We start from the raw sequence: 15,263 nt of genomic DNA on the forward strand, positions 1-15,263 counted from the left end.
AGGAAATGAAATCACTATCTTGAAGAGATGTGTACATCTCTAGTTCATCACAGTATTGTTATCATAGCTAAGGCATAGAAACAACTTAAGTGTTCACCAGTGGATGAATGGATGAAGAAAATGTGACCTATATGGGTGATTATTCAGCCATTAAAAGGAAGTAAATCTTGCCACAATCTTGTTACAAAATGGATAAACTTTGAGGGCATTAAGTTAATCGAAATAAGTCAGACAGTGAAAGACAAATATATGATCTCACTTATACGTGGAATCTAATAAAACTAAACATAAACAGAGAGTAGATTAGTGCTTAGTGCTTGCTAGGGCCAGGAAAATGGATGAAATGGATGAAGGTGTTCAAATGATACAAACTTCTAGTTATACAATAAATAAGTACTGGGGATATAATGTACAAAATGATAACTATAATTAACAATACTATATGGTATACTGGGAAAGTTGCTAAGAGTGTAGATCTTAAAAATTCTCAACAGACACGAACACAAAAGGTAACTGAGCTGATGGATGTGTTAACTAACCTTATTATGATAATCTTTTCATGAAATTCTAACATCAAATCACCCCATTATACACGTTAAACTAATCCAATGTTTTGTCAATTATATCTCAATAAAGCTAGAAAAAATAAGAAAAATATTGTATTTTACTTTCATTTATTCCTTGACCACTGTTCTTCTTTTGTTTATGTATATCTGAGTTTCTGACCTAATTTTCCTTCTCTCTGAATAACTTCTTTGACTAGATCTTACAAGGCAGGTCAGCTAGTGATAAATTCTCTGCTTTTGTTTGTGTGAGAGTCTTTGTTTTTCCTTCACCTTTGAGGATAATTTTGCTCAATACCGAATTATAACTTGATTTTTTTCTGACACTTTAAAATTTCATCCCACTATCCTCATGCTTGTGTGTTTTCAGAGAAGTCCACTGTAATTCTTAACCTTGCTTTTCTGTAGGTAATCTCTCCAGCTCCTAGTCCTTTTAAAATGATCCCTTTGTCTTTGATGTTCTGTTGTTTGAATATATCCTGTTGTGGGTTTTTTTTTTGTTTTGTTATGTTTTTGTTTTTGTTTTCGTGCTATTTATCTGCTAGGTGTTTTGCGATTTTCCTCTATCTGTGGTTTGATGTGCATCATTAAATTTAGAAAGCTCTTAGCCATTGCTACTTCAAATATTTCTTCTGCTCTCTGTTTTATTTTCTCCTGCTTTTCCAATATTTGTATGGTACATCTTTTGAAACTGTCCTCAAAATTCATGGATTTTTTTTTCATTCTTTTTTTCCCTTTATTTCCATTTCAGCTTTGGATTTTTCTATTGCTATATTTTTAAGCTTACTGACTCTTTCCTCAGCCATTTCAAGTTTATCGATGAATCCATTAAAGATTTTTTCATTTCTGGATCGTGTTTTTAAAATTTGGTTTCAGTATTTTCTTTTAATTCTAAATTCAAATTTTCATACCACTGCTTATAATATCCATCTATGGTTGTATGTTAATCTATTTTTTTCATTAGCACTCTTAACATGTTTAGCATAGTTAATTTGTATTCCTTGTCTGATAATTCTCACATCTATGTCATACCTGAATCTGGTTATGATGTTTGTTTGTTTTTTTTTCTATAGTCCATGTTTTTTCTTGTCTTTTAATTTTTTGTTAAAGATTAAACATGTTGTTTTGGGTAGTAGGAGCTGACATAAATGGGCCTCTAGTGTGAAGTTTTATGTTAATATGGGTAGATGTTTGATGTATTTAAAATATTTTGTTGTGGATGTAGTTGCCAGATATTCCAAATTCCTCTAGTGTCCTTGGTCTTGTCTCTTCTTAGCTTTGGGCTTTTTAAAGTTCTGCTTTCCAGAGAGCATTTGCATTTTGCAGCTTTTTCAGCCAAAAGGCATTATGACTTCACTATAGCCTATTGGTATGGTGATAAGGTATGTTGGAGACAAAATATTTAATAATTTATTAAATCTCAGTCTTTTAGTGAACCCATGTCTCTAGTCTGCGATCTTCACATGTTTTCTTTATATACAATTTCCAGGTAATGATACTTGGCTTGAGAAGCCCTCTGTCATCTTTCTTACACAACGCCTACGTAAGTAGTTATACTGCCTCCAAACAATCTAGTTCGTATCACATAAGGCGGTCGATAATGTAAGAAGCACTTTTATAATTCCTACTCTGTATCAGGAACTGGTTTTAGACTTTATATATTTTAGATTATTTGTTCCCTATAAATAAGCCATGAAGGGGTACTATAATAATATATGCATTTTGTAGTTGAAGATACCAAGAGACAGGTTAAATAATTTGCCCTGAGTCAGTAGCAAATAAGTAGCAAATCAGGAGTTTGTCATTGAGAAGACTACCTCTTGAGTAATTAGAAATTTGGATGGATGGATATTGGCTAAATGAGCCTTTGTTTTGCCAGATAAAAGCATGATTTTAGTTTGTTATTACTTTCTCATGCCCTCATGTAAGGGCATAAATAGCACAGTGTTTTTACAACCACTTAGTATATTGTTTACCAGCTATTTGTGTGATTGCTACCTGACAGCAAGTCAATACTTGTTACTTGTGAATGTTTTCATTTCTTTAGTGATCCCCAAATTTATATTCCTCCAGTCCCAATTATTGGAGTATAATCCAGTCTTCACTATTAAATGAATTAGCTAGATGAATCTGTAAATGTTTCTGATGAAATTAGATTTCATTTTCTGTGGAGTCTGGTGGAGGAAATTAGGCATTTAATTCAATGAATTATGAGGACATAGTCTGAGCTGTATTGATTTATTTACCCATTTTCTTTTATTGTGGACTTTGAAAATGTAGTTATAACTATTATATTTTCAATAAAATAGGAAACTGTATTTTCACTATAGAATGGTGGCATACATTTCAGTTAGTTTCTTTTTAAATGGTCCTTATAGTTTATATTTAAAACTTCTTATACTTCATGCCCTGTTTTTTTTGTTTTGTTTTTGTTTTTGTTTTTTGTTCCCTGTTTTATATATTTATTGCCATGGTCAAATATATTCTATGCTTTAGTCTAAAAAGTTGGGTCATCTGGCTGCTAAACATTTTATCTTCCTCATATTATACTGCCCCATATTAAATAAATTTTAACATTTTATGGAATATCAACATGGAAACAGCCAGAACACAAAAGGTGTCTTCTGTAAGCTTAAACTATGAATTTATCAAATATCTTCATTTTCTTTAGATATGAGAATTTGAAACATTTAAAAATGTATTTTTATGAAGATAGTCAATTTTGTCAAACAATTGGGCCCACTGATCAGTCATTTTTAGGTAAATATGATGGTATGTAATATCACGGGAAATCCACTTTATGCCTCAAGCATATAGAATATATAGGTGAAGAAATTAAATGTGTAGCTAAGCTTGAAATCAAGAATTGAAGAATCCACAAGCATTTGAAATGAAGCAGAAAAGCAAAGAAAGAATACTGAATAGACACCAAGCCAAATGCCCATAGGGAAACTGGGACCAGATATGCGCTTTAGCTTAGGGCTCTATACTACTGATATATTTTAATAATCCTGACCACTGAAGCACACAAGAAGTATAGGAAGCAGAAATTGAATTGCCATGAGAAGGCCAGGAACCACAGGCACATACTGTGAAATGTAACCCGGAAAAACTCCACCCCAGCTGCCACAGGGAAATAGCAAAGGAATTTTCTACCACCTCTCAGAACTCTATCTTCCCAATTTCATCCTTGTAAACCTTTGTTCAACTTGAAAGGTGAATAAACTGGGCCTTCTCCTGCCTCAAGGCCTTTGAATCTATTGTTCCCTCTGCTTTGGATATTCTTCCAGAGAGCAGTGTGTCTGTGTTGCATCCCTTTTCTTTGATCAGGTCATTGGTTAAAGATCATTTTGTCAGAGGCCTTTCCTAACTGGTGTATATAAAATAGCATCTGCCCTTCTCCAGCCAAGAACACTGTATGTTCCCTTTGTCTTACTTTAGATTTCACCCTAGCACTCGTCATCATCTAAAAGATGGCAAATTCATTTGTTTGCCATCAATCTTCCTCTAGTAGAATTAAAGCTATGCTTACAGAGACAGATTTAATCTCTTAGTACATAGAAAATCATCTGGCATGAAGAAGATGCTTAATAGTGGTTGTTATTAAGAATGTGAGGGAGGCAGGAAGGAAGGAAAGACATACTCACAAACAGGTAAAGCAGATAAAAGTTTGCCTTTCTCTCTTTCTTTTTTTAGAGAGATTTTTTTTTTTTTTTTTTTTAATTCATGAGAGACACAGACACAGAGGTAGAAACATAGGCTCCGTGTGAGGAGCCCGATGCAGTACTCGATCCCAGGACCCCGGAATCACGCCCTGCTCAACTGCTGAGCCACTCAGGTGCCCCCTAAAAGTTTGCCTCTCTAAAAGTAAAGGGGGCATGATAGTTTGGGTGTTATTGCTCGCTAAGTTAACAAGCTCTTCTCATTTAAGAAAAAAGTTGCTTAATATCAGTGATACAGTATGAGGGAGTAGAGATGTACATTTGATATTACAAAGAACTAATATTAACTGTGTTGAAAATGCCAAGTTAGTATTCATCAGTGTATTACTTCCCTGTAATCTGAGATCTAGTTTATGGCAGAAAGTATTAATTCTTAATCCTGCTTGAGTATAGGATGTTTGTCAAGATTGTACAACTATAAATATGCCAAAGAATTTATACAACCTTTCTTTCTCAGTTCATACTTTCTTCATGTTCTTCACCAAAAGATACAAAGCTTGTAAACTTTTGTTCATTATGTGTCTGATGTCAAGTAGATTTTGAATAAGATCAAAGCAAGCAAATATCATCCAGTGGCCATGTCTAGTCAATAGAACTCTCCATGTTGTATGGGACAAATAACTAATTTCTAAATCTTTTATTGCCTTTTCATGATTTTGTTGTGTAACTTTGTGCTATTCAGGTTAGAAATGCTCACTTTCTATCTAAAAGCTTTAATTTCCCATAATGTAGATTGTAAACCTTCATCTAAGTCTTGAAAGATGTATCATACTGTGCCTTCTTTGGATCCATCCTGAAGGAAAATGTAAAAATCACAACTTTTATCATCTTACTTCCTGATTTTTAAGCAATATCCATCAGAATTGCCCTTGGTTATGAATATTTGAAATCTACAGGGAAAACATGAATGACAGTAAAGAGAAAACAGGGTCAAAATGGTCAAAGATTTGTCAGACTGAAGAAGAAGATGTTTTAAGAAAGGTGAAAAAGAAGTTTCTTTGAGATATCTAAAAATGAAATCTAACGTTCTTAAAACATTTTATTTATTAACTCAGTTCAGTATCATGAATATTGGATTTAATTCTTTGAGGCAACCTCTCTTTACATTCCTGTCTTGAATCTAGAAGAGTAGCTTAATGTGTAGTGTGGTTGCTTACACGTCATTATAGGTTTTATATTGTTTTAATCATTCATTCTTCAGTAAGCATTTATTATTTTTGACTACATGCATAAGCATTTAAGTCATGGGGAGAAATCTATCCCACTTAGTGAACTGATTCTGCATGCTATTATTGTGATCCACATTTATCAGCATGGGGTCTGGATATCTGGGTAGGCTGAGTTAACAACTAGAGATCATTCCTCTTCCTTTGCTCCTCATAATTCATAGGAGAAATAAGATAGTCACTTCAACACGTGATAAGATAGTCACGTCCAACAACGTGAAAGTAGCAGGAACAGAGCTGAAAGGAAGGCAGAAAGAAGCTCTGTTTCCTTAACCTCCCAGAGGAGTGTTTGGCTAAAAATTTAATTCATTGGCTTGATATAATTCAGGCCAATCTATAAGAACTGTTTACATTTTAATGATGATGGAGCTCTAAAATTATTATTATTTATAGAAGACATCATAACGATAATTAACAAATGTTAAACTGCCTCTTTGTTATTATCTTAGCCAAAAGTCACAGTTGGATGCATTTTCCTCCTATATTGAGCAACATATGATGGAATGAGCCCTTTAAAAGATTCTTTCTGGGCATAATTTAATACAGAGTTTGCTATGAATCATTAACAATGGTGGTATGATTGTAGCACTTATTTTTATATAGCTTTTAAATTTAAATTAAGTAGTCTGTTGATACAGAGGAGTAAATTATTTATCAATATATAGTAATCCAGAGAAAGAAAGGTTGAAGAAAAGAAAGATTACTCACTTTTAAAATGAATTATTATGTTGTGGTTTCTATTATACTGCACTGCTAATTTCTTCAAGAGGAGAATAAAAACAAAATTTAATACCTATGGATATATAATATAGTTGGGTAAATTGTTGGCTATATGATATTGGGAATCTGTGGCTAAGCTATAATATTGCTTACCAAATTATAAAATAAATTATCTGTAAAAAATGCTTAAAGATTAAACATATTTTGATTGAGCTAGAGATTTTATGGTAATTAGACATAATATAATGGTCATAAGGTCAAGTAGAAAGCCATCATTTTCTAGAATTTCTAGAGAGTGCCTAAATATGTAGCCACAGGAAATTTTTCCAGATGTGATGAGAACATTTCAGAAAGAAAAAAAAGTAAATTTGTAGTTTATATCTGTTTATCCTTCAGAGAGGTCATATTTTTTCTAAACTTGGAGAGAAAGTAGAAGTTCACTTTTTCTTCCTTTCTGTATCCTCCAGACTGGACTTTATTTTAGGTATTCAAAAGTCCCTGATAGTTCCTTCTTCTTTCTTTGAGGTAGCACAGCAGGTCTTGGGCTGGGATGAAAGTTACTGAAATTTGGCTTATGAAGGTATGAAACATGCATGTCAAAAAAGAGTCACAAAAAATTAGATTATTTCTATAGAAAGACAGAACACCAGGAGGGTAAGGAGTAAACCTAAATGGGCTCCAGGAAGTGAGGAAAAGATTGAAAAATGAGGAGATTCACATGCATCATACATTCAAAGCCTAGGGAGCATCTGCGTAAAAGGCTCGCCTTACCCTACCAAGATTCTCAGCAGGCATGGAGAGTAAGGGGCATCTTTAGTGTAATAGTGCAAGGATGGGTGACCAGAAACACCAAGCCAGAGACAAACTCCAGTTTTGTCAGACTTTAGAACATTGGCCAACTACTGTGTGATAGAAAATATTTGGCCATAGAAAATGATCAAGATAGAGAAAAAAATAAATCTCAATTCCTCAACTCTCCTTTCCCAGAAGATAGTCAAAGAACCTACTATGAAGATTAAAATATACTTTTGCTGTTATAGACTAGAAAGATAGAATGTCAGGGTTGGAGCAATAATTTCTTACTGTACATCTGAGTCATTGATCAGAATTCACCCAAGTTACATAAAGCAAGCAAATCAGTGAGAAATTATAGAGATGTCAGTGACAGGAATTTGAAGACAGTGGATAAAATAAAATATTCTCTCTCCTATGAAAAAAAAAACTGGATGTAGATAGTTCATGTCTAGCATGGTGATTCAGCAGTGTTATTTGGGGTGTATCCTGCTTCTGAGTTTAATTTTCTTCATGTTTAGTGTAGGGTTTCCATTCCTGAGGTTCTTCTGTGGCCCAATATAGCTTCCGATGCTCTAGCTAACGTGTTTATGTCCTGAGCAACATAAGGGATGAAGAAGGAAAGAGAACAGGTCAGATGCCTCAGAGGAGTCAGTTCCCTTTAAGGAGCTTTCTCAGGATCTTAGTTTTTAAGAACTTGGTAATGTATACACCTAGTGGGAGGCTAAAGAATTGATCTTGGCTAACGATCTCTCCTGAACAAAAGATAGGATTCTTCTATGAAAGAGCGGGTAAATGGATACCTGGTATGCAACTAGAGGCTGGGCCACAAAGTAAGATGACCACAAAGAATAAAATATGTGCAGGGCTTGAAGTAATTAGCAGAGCATTGAGAGGTCATATATGTAAATCAGAGCCAAAAAGATCCTGATTCTTTCCTTCCTTTCTTTCTTTCTTCCTCCCTTCCTCCCTTCCCTCCCTTTCTCCCTTTCTTCCTTCCTTCCTTCCTTCCTTTCTTTCTTCTTTCTTTCTTTCTTTCTCTTTTCTTTCTTTCTTTATTTCTTTTTCTTTCTTTCTCTTTCTTTCTTTCTTCTTTCTTTCTTTCTTTCTTTCTTTCTTTCTTTCCTTCTTTCTTCTTTCCTTCTTTCTTCTTTCCTTCTTTCTCTTGCTTATCAGAGAGAGAGAAAGTGAGTGAGCATGTGCATGTGAGTACAGGGAGGGGCAGAGGGATAAGGAGATAAGCAGAGTCCCTGCTAATTGGGGAGTCCCTGAGAGCATGACATGACTGAAATCCACAGTGAGACACTTAACTAGCTGAGCCACCCAGGTGCCCCATCCCAATTTTTTTTCATGTCAGACATCAATAATTCTATATGAGAAAGATAAAACATAAATAAAGAAGGAGGCAATGAACTATCATTAAAATGTGGTTGAGGATTAAAATGCACTTCCTTTCTGGACTTGATGATTTTATGATCTTCCTCCTTAAGGAAAATATATTTTCTACATGGTTAACTGTAGAGTTTTGGAAGATTGTCTAGGAAAGAATGAGACTAAAAGAAAGTTCAGCTGTAGAGATTTTTAAAAATATTCATTTCTTCTGTTTCTTTGATACAGTAGTCAATGAGTCAGTATATCCTATCAAATCTAATTATTTAATTGTCATGTCAATGAATTTCTTCTTATTTTATTTTTAAAGATTTATTTATTTATTTATTTATTTATTTATTTATTTATTTATTCACGAGAGACACACAGAGAGAGGTAGAGACATAGGCAGAGAGAGAAGCAGGCTCCATGCAGGGAGTCTGATGTGGGACTGGATCCCAGGACCAGGATCATGCCCTGAGCCAAAGGCAGACGCTCAACCGCTGAGCCACCCAGGCATTCCGAGCTTCTTCCTATTTTAAAGAGCAATGGTTAAAAATATCACTCATATCATTTGAAGAATTTAATCATGGATTTAATAACGCTGACTACTGAGAGTGCCCTTGCGATTCAGAGACAGCATAGCTATGATTTGGTCCAGCACTCTAGTTAGCAAAACATCAGGGTGACTCTTTTGCCAGTCTAGAAAGTTTTCTGTTCTTGATTATCAGATTTTTTGGGGGGTGGCAGGGGAGAGAATAGGTCATTGCGGTAGAGTAGACACATGAGAAGAGTAAAAAGCAACACTGGAAAATCTGTCTTCACAAAGACATTGTAAGTTGTTTTACTCAAAGGAGCATGAACCAATAATAGCCTGAACAACTTTCAGACCACATACTTTAGTAAAGCGCTTGTTTCTCAGTTATAATTTTTTACTACTTATGCTTTTTTTTGTTTTTACTAGCTTTCCTCATTTATTCAAAAGTCTTTTTAGTTGCATGAGGTTTAAAGTATTTTATATCAGTGAAGTGGTAAAAAGTAAAAGTTGCCCATTAAAAAAATGTATTTGGAATTAGGCTAATTTTTATCTTATCTATTATATATGTGTATATATATATATATATATATATATCTTAATCTATAATCTATATATATATATATCTTAACTATATTTTATATTTATCTATAGTTACTTGATTTTTCTTGTTCTTTGCCAGCCAGTATTTTCTACTTCTGGACTTATTGGAGAAAGTCAGTAGTTTTCTGTGCCTTATTGATAGATCTGTTGTAATTGTTGGCACATTTAGTCACTGAACAGTCATTAATTTAATATTATGATCATCCGGCATCTACTCTATTCTACATATTTGTTAGTTTCTTCTGACCCCTCCTCATACCAGTGGAATGTAAGCCACTTGAAGGCAGCAGTTTATAGCCATGCAGTGCTTTTCTCATACATATTATAATATTTTGTCATTTTGAAAATAAAGTAAAAATATATATATCTTGAAATGTAGCTGAATTTCATCTTTTCAGTAAGCTATGTAATGATTTTTAGCAATTCTTCACAGTGGCATTATTGGATTGGCTGCTATTTGTTTAAATTAGTTATCTTTCCCCAAGAGATGATATTTGAAAGGGAAGGGCAGATTCTTAAGTTAAAATTGTGTTTCCTGATCAAAAGCATAGGGCTTTGCTAAAATAATTGTTGTGGCTTTTTATTTCATTTCCAGATTATTGGGTAAATAGAAACTAAACTTTGTTGTTGATTTATACTTACCCTAATTTTGGAAGCTTCTGAGGTTGAAAGCATGAACTATACTTCTCTGTGTCCAACAATATATATTTTTAGTCAAAATGGAATAAACAAATTCAAAGTAGAAATGAACAGTTATTAAAGGTTCCTATTGGGCACCTGGGTAGCTCAGTGGTTAAGCTTCTGCCTTCAGCTTGGGTCGTGATCTTGGAGTCCTGGGATCGAGTCCCACATCAGGCTCTCCACAGGGAGCCTGTTTCTCCCTCTGTCTATGTCTTCGCCTCTTTCTCTGTGTCTCTCATGAATAAATACATAAAATCTTTTAAAAAAACATTCCTGGGGATCCCTGGGTGGCCCAGCGGTTTGACGCCTGCCTTTGGCCCAGGGCGCGATCCTGGAGACCCGGGATCGAATCCCACGTCTGGCTCCCGGTGCATGGAGCCTGCTTCTCCCTCTGCCTGTGTCTCTGCCTCTCTCTCTCTCTCTCTGTGATTATCATAAATAAATAAAAATTAAAAAAAAAAAACATTCCTGTATTATAGAATTAAAAGCTATTAGTTGTAAATTAGCAATGTGGTTTATTTTTAAAAACTTTACTCTTAATTAATCAGTGATCCATATTATAAACTTAATAAATTTATGTTTATAAAATAAGTTGCCTCAGCTTACATAATCATTTTCGAAATATGTTATAGGGAAACAATTAGCTTTCCTTCCCCAAAATCTATGTTCCCTTCTCTTAAAATGCCTTTAGAAAGACAGTCTGAATTCTAAGTTCTCCATACTTGCTCTTGTCTATATTTTTTAGCTTACTGTTTTCTAACAAGTATATGATTTAGAGAAACTTCATTTCTACAACACTTAAAACTCAAAACATTTTCTTGAGCTATTCAGATAAAGCAAAAGTATATATTTTCAGACTAATTCAAATAATTATTCTAATTTTCACTTCATTCAGTGTATAAGAAGAAAGAATGTAGGTAATGAGTAAGTTGGAGAGTATAGCTAGTAAATATGATGACTACATAAATAATATAAATAACTGTCAAAACATAGATATTTCTGAAAATGAAAGGAGGTACTAACCAGGACAAAGGGATAACTATATGAAATAACTGAGGCTCTCCTGGGCAAAGTAAGACAAATATTCATATTACTGATAAATAATTCACCAGATCCTGTAAATTTACAAGCACAGATCCTGTAAATTTATTGCAAAATGTGCTAGCTAAAATTTCCCATATTCTAATGTGTATATTTTCACTTTGGGCAGGGGGAACTTTTGTCATTATTTCATTCATTTGCACTTACGGAGTTCTGGGATGGGAGCTAGGTTGCTGGAGCTCATCACTGAAGGAAACAGACCCCACCAGGTCCATTTTCAGAGCATTCATCTCAAGCTTTCTTGTTTAATAGACGTATTAGCATTTTATGGCATTTCAAATGTTTTAGAATGCAGCACACACAAACTATAAGTAAATTTAGAATGTAGCACACATAAACTGTAGCCTAAATAGGTAGAACTTTGTAATAAAACTGATTTTAAAAATAACAGAATTTAAAGGAAAATCTATGTTTCCAAATGCCTGATGCTTTTCAACTGATTCCTTTTAGTGCTTATCTTCAGAGAAGAACTAGTAAAGTATAGGAACATCTTTAAAGAGATAACAAGTAATAGATTGAATAAAGTCACTCATCTGTGGGAATCTCTTTGAAAGTCAAAATGTTTATCACAGCAAGTAGTTCAAGAAAAAATGTAACTGGACAGTGATGGAAATGTCAGAGACAGAAACTAGAAAACAAAAAACAATAACATTGTTATAGTTAAGGTTCCTTAAAATCAGTTGAAAGAGATTTTTAGGGTATCTATTCCTTTTCTTCCTCAGAATCACTTCAAATAATAGTCTACTTGTATCCTGATTTGTACTCTAAATTGGCAGGACTGATCATTTTCCAGTGTTTGCCAATGGTAAGGAACACATCTACTCAAGTTCTCCTTCCATATTTGAACAGAAATATTGGTGTTGCTTCAGTAATAGAAGTTCTTGTAAAACAAAGCAAAACAAAACAAAGCAAAACAAAACTTTACCAACTGTTTGAGTAGAACACACAGCAATACTGTGTTTTGTTGTGGAACATCAGTTTTGGTCCTGGATCAGTTACTGATCGGCAGTGGTTACTTATCTAAATAACTTGTCCTCTTTGGATTTTAGATGTGTGAGCAAGTTGGAATAAGCCTCTAAAATGTCTTCCACCTTGAATGTTTGGTGAGTGTTTTACTTTCATATTGTAATAGAATTTCTGAACTTCATTCTTTCCATTGTTATTTAATTAGGCCAATGTGGGACAATGAAGAGTTGGAGGCTAATGCACTGAACCACCCACATGTCCCATGTTTCTCATTATTGTATGTTCCATCTCTGGTTTTCTAATTTTCTTTTCCTTTCCTTCAGAGAGAAGCTTCTGAAGGAATAGATTTCCATTTTTTGTACATGTAAAACTCTGATTCACTAATATCTCAACTCTATGATACGGCATTTCTCTTACCATTTGACAGATTATTTTTTAGATCATCCACTGAAGACCTTTGTGTTACTAACTCAAGATAAGAATATGAATTTTTATCTCCCTTAACCTCTCTGCAGGACATGATCTTTTGGGAGCTTTCTCTTTTTGAAGTTCTCTCCATCATGGTTTTTCATAATATCTTCTTTTCACTTTTTTTTCAAACTTCCCTAGCCACTCTTTTTTTTTTTTCTTTCTTAATATTGGTATTCCACAAACCCTGATTCAGTCTTTCTTTAACTGTACTTAAAGCTATACAATTTCATCCATATCTCATAAGTTCAATTTCCATTTATTCTTGTATTCATGAATCTCTATCATTGGACCAAATATTTTTTAGGTTCTATTTTACCACATACACAACAGACATTCATCTGAATATCCAGCAGATACCTCAAATTTAACCAATGTAAACTAAGGCAAACCAAACCACTTTAGCCTTCCAACACAAAGATGTTTCTCCCAGAGTATTCCTTATCACTGCATCTGGTACTAGTTGCCTAAGTCTTTACCTTCTATCAATTTTACCTACTTAAAAAAAAAGTCTTAAGCTGTTCTTTACCCTTTATATTCATTATTATGACTGTGGACTAGCCTTTGTATTTTGGTGTTAATGATATAATGGCCTACTGACTAGTCTCTTGTTCTTCACCCCTACCCACCATCTAAAATGTTGGCATAGCTATAGGTTTCTGCAACAGTGAAATTATTCTACCTCTTGTCTGCTTGGAATCCTTCAGTGTCTTTTCTTAGCCCTTAAGATAAAGCCAGAATTACTTAACATGGAATAAGAAACCTTTCAGAGGTGGCTATTGTCCATCTATTCTTATTACCCCGCTACATAGAACTCTATGATTATTTACATATTTATTTCTTCTTTTGAATTATAAGTCCCTTGATGATGAGGTCTCTGAAGTATCTCCTGAGCTCTAAATCCTAGAAAAATGTCCCACATCTGAAAAATGTTCACGAAGTGTTAATTATTTAATTAAATGGATTATCAAGGTTAATCAAAGTAAAAATATTAATTAAATGGATTATCAAGGTTAATCAAAGTAAAAATATTGATATCTGCTCAAAGTTATATAGAGTAATACCTTTAACAAAAAATTAGAAACCTAAGTTCTAATCTTCTATTTTTTATTAATTAGTTCACCAAATCTCATAACTTTCCTGGTCCTCAATTTCTTGCCTAGAAATTGATTTTGTAGTATTAGGTGATTTCTTCAGGCTCTTCTAGTTCTGACTTTCTGTGAGACCTGGTACTGTTCCATGGTCGTAATTTAATGAGACACATTAACTTTTCAGGCCTCTAAGGAACAATTTCCTTAACACTCAAACATAGTGTTTCACCCTAGTTTCTGTCCTATATCTAAGTATGTTTTGCCCCAGGGAAAACAGACTCAGAGTGCTGTGATGGCAGAGAATAGTTTCTCATTTCCATCGGTTTTATATAAAGGGGAAAAAAAACAGTGTCATAACTCTAGTGGATTTATTTCCTGCTAACTTTAAAAGCTAAGAAATGCTTGAAAATATATCTTCAATGTCACAGATTAGAACGTCCTGTGGAGACAAATTAATTTTCTCTAAATGACATTTGAAAACTTGCTAAGGGCAAAGAACAGAAGAATATGGCTATCCAATGAGTCATTTTATAATTTCAGGATGAAGTTGACCACCTTGTATGATAAGTTTCTGTGGAGCAAACAGGACAAGGTGAGTTTTCCCCAGCTATGAGCAAAGTACCTATTACTAATTTATAAAAGGGAGGGATAACAGTCTGGAAAATTATAGGCACATTTAAATAACTAAATGTGCTATAAAGATATATGCCAAGATTTTGGCGACAAGACTTGGAAGAGTTATGGGTAAATTAATACACAGGGACCAAGTTGAATTTATGAGGCATGAAATAATTACAGACAGTATGAAGAAGAGTTTTATGTTAATGCAAATTGATAGTGATACTCAGACTCTGGTGTTTGCAAATTCTGTTAATATCCAGGAAGTGTGTAATAGAATGGAATAGAAATAGCTAAGCTAATATTAAATCATGTAAGTTTGTAAATCTTGTTTTTTTTTGAAGAAGGCATTATTATTGTAGCAAAAATAAATTGTATATTTATGGTGCCAAATGCCCAACATTGAAAATGCAGGTAATCAATGGAATGCTACCTAATTGGAAAGGTACAGATATATGATTGAGATACTCTTCTTTTCTTTTTTTCCTTGTAGACTGGCTACGTATTGAAAGTTATTTTTACATAGTTTGTACTTATGTTACTTTACTCTTATAATTTTTGTGATTAGGGAATGGCTTAAATCATCAGTATGACACATTTTAAATAATACATTCTCAGTCACAGGGATTTGAACTTATTTAGGAGTTACAAATTTAAAATGCTGATGGTAGTATATTCTTACTAAATCTAAAGAATATTTCAGGGAGATGCATGTAATCCTTTTGACTGAAAAAATAACATTTAAAATTTCATAGAACTAAAAACATATTTCAAACATGTCCGTTACCAGCAGAGTAGTGGTTTAGATA

At 33.7% G+C, this 15,263-nt stretch overlaps 1 long non-coding RNA gene across 3 annotated transcripts in view; it reads left to right on the plus strand.

The window, feature by feature from the left end:
- The first annotated feature begins 1,984 nt into the window (after positions 1-1,984).
- The window catches only part of LOC106559688, a 55,765-nt gene continuing 42,486 nt past the window's right edge, over positions 1,985-15,263 (plus strand). For all 3 annotated transcript variants that reach the window (XR_005369725.1, XR_005369724.1, XR_005369726.1), the window contains exons 1-3: positions 1,985-2,106; positions 12,361-12,414; positions 14,377-14,428. This is a non-coding gene — a long non-coding RNA (uncharacterized LOC106559688). The remainder of the gene's footprint in view (positions 2,107-12,360; positions 12,415-14,376; positions 14,429-15,263) is intronic.

This window comes from Canis lupus, chromosome 14 (genome assembly GCF_011100685.1).
Source record: "Canis lupus familiaris isolate Mischka breed German Shepherd chromosome 14, alternate assembly UU_Cfam_GSD_1.0, whole genome shotgun sequence".
Classification (NCBI taxonomy): domain Eukaryota; kingdom Metazoa; phylum Chordata; class Mammalia; order Carnivora; family Canidae; genus Canis; species Canis lupus.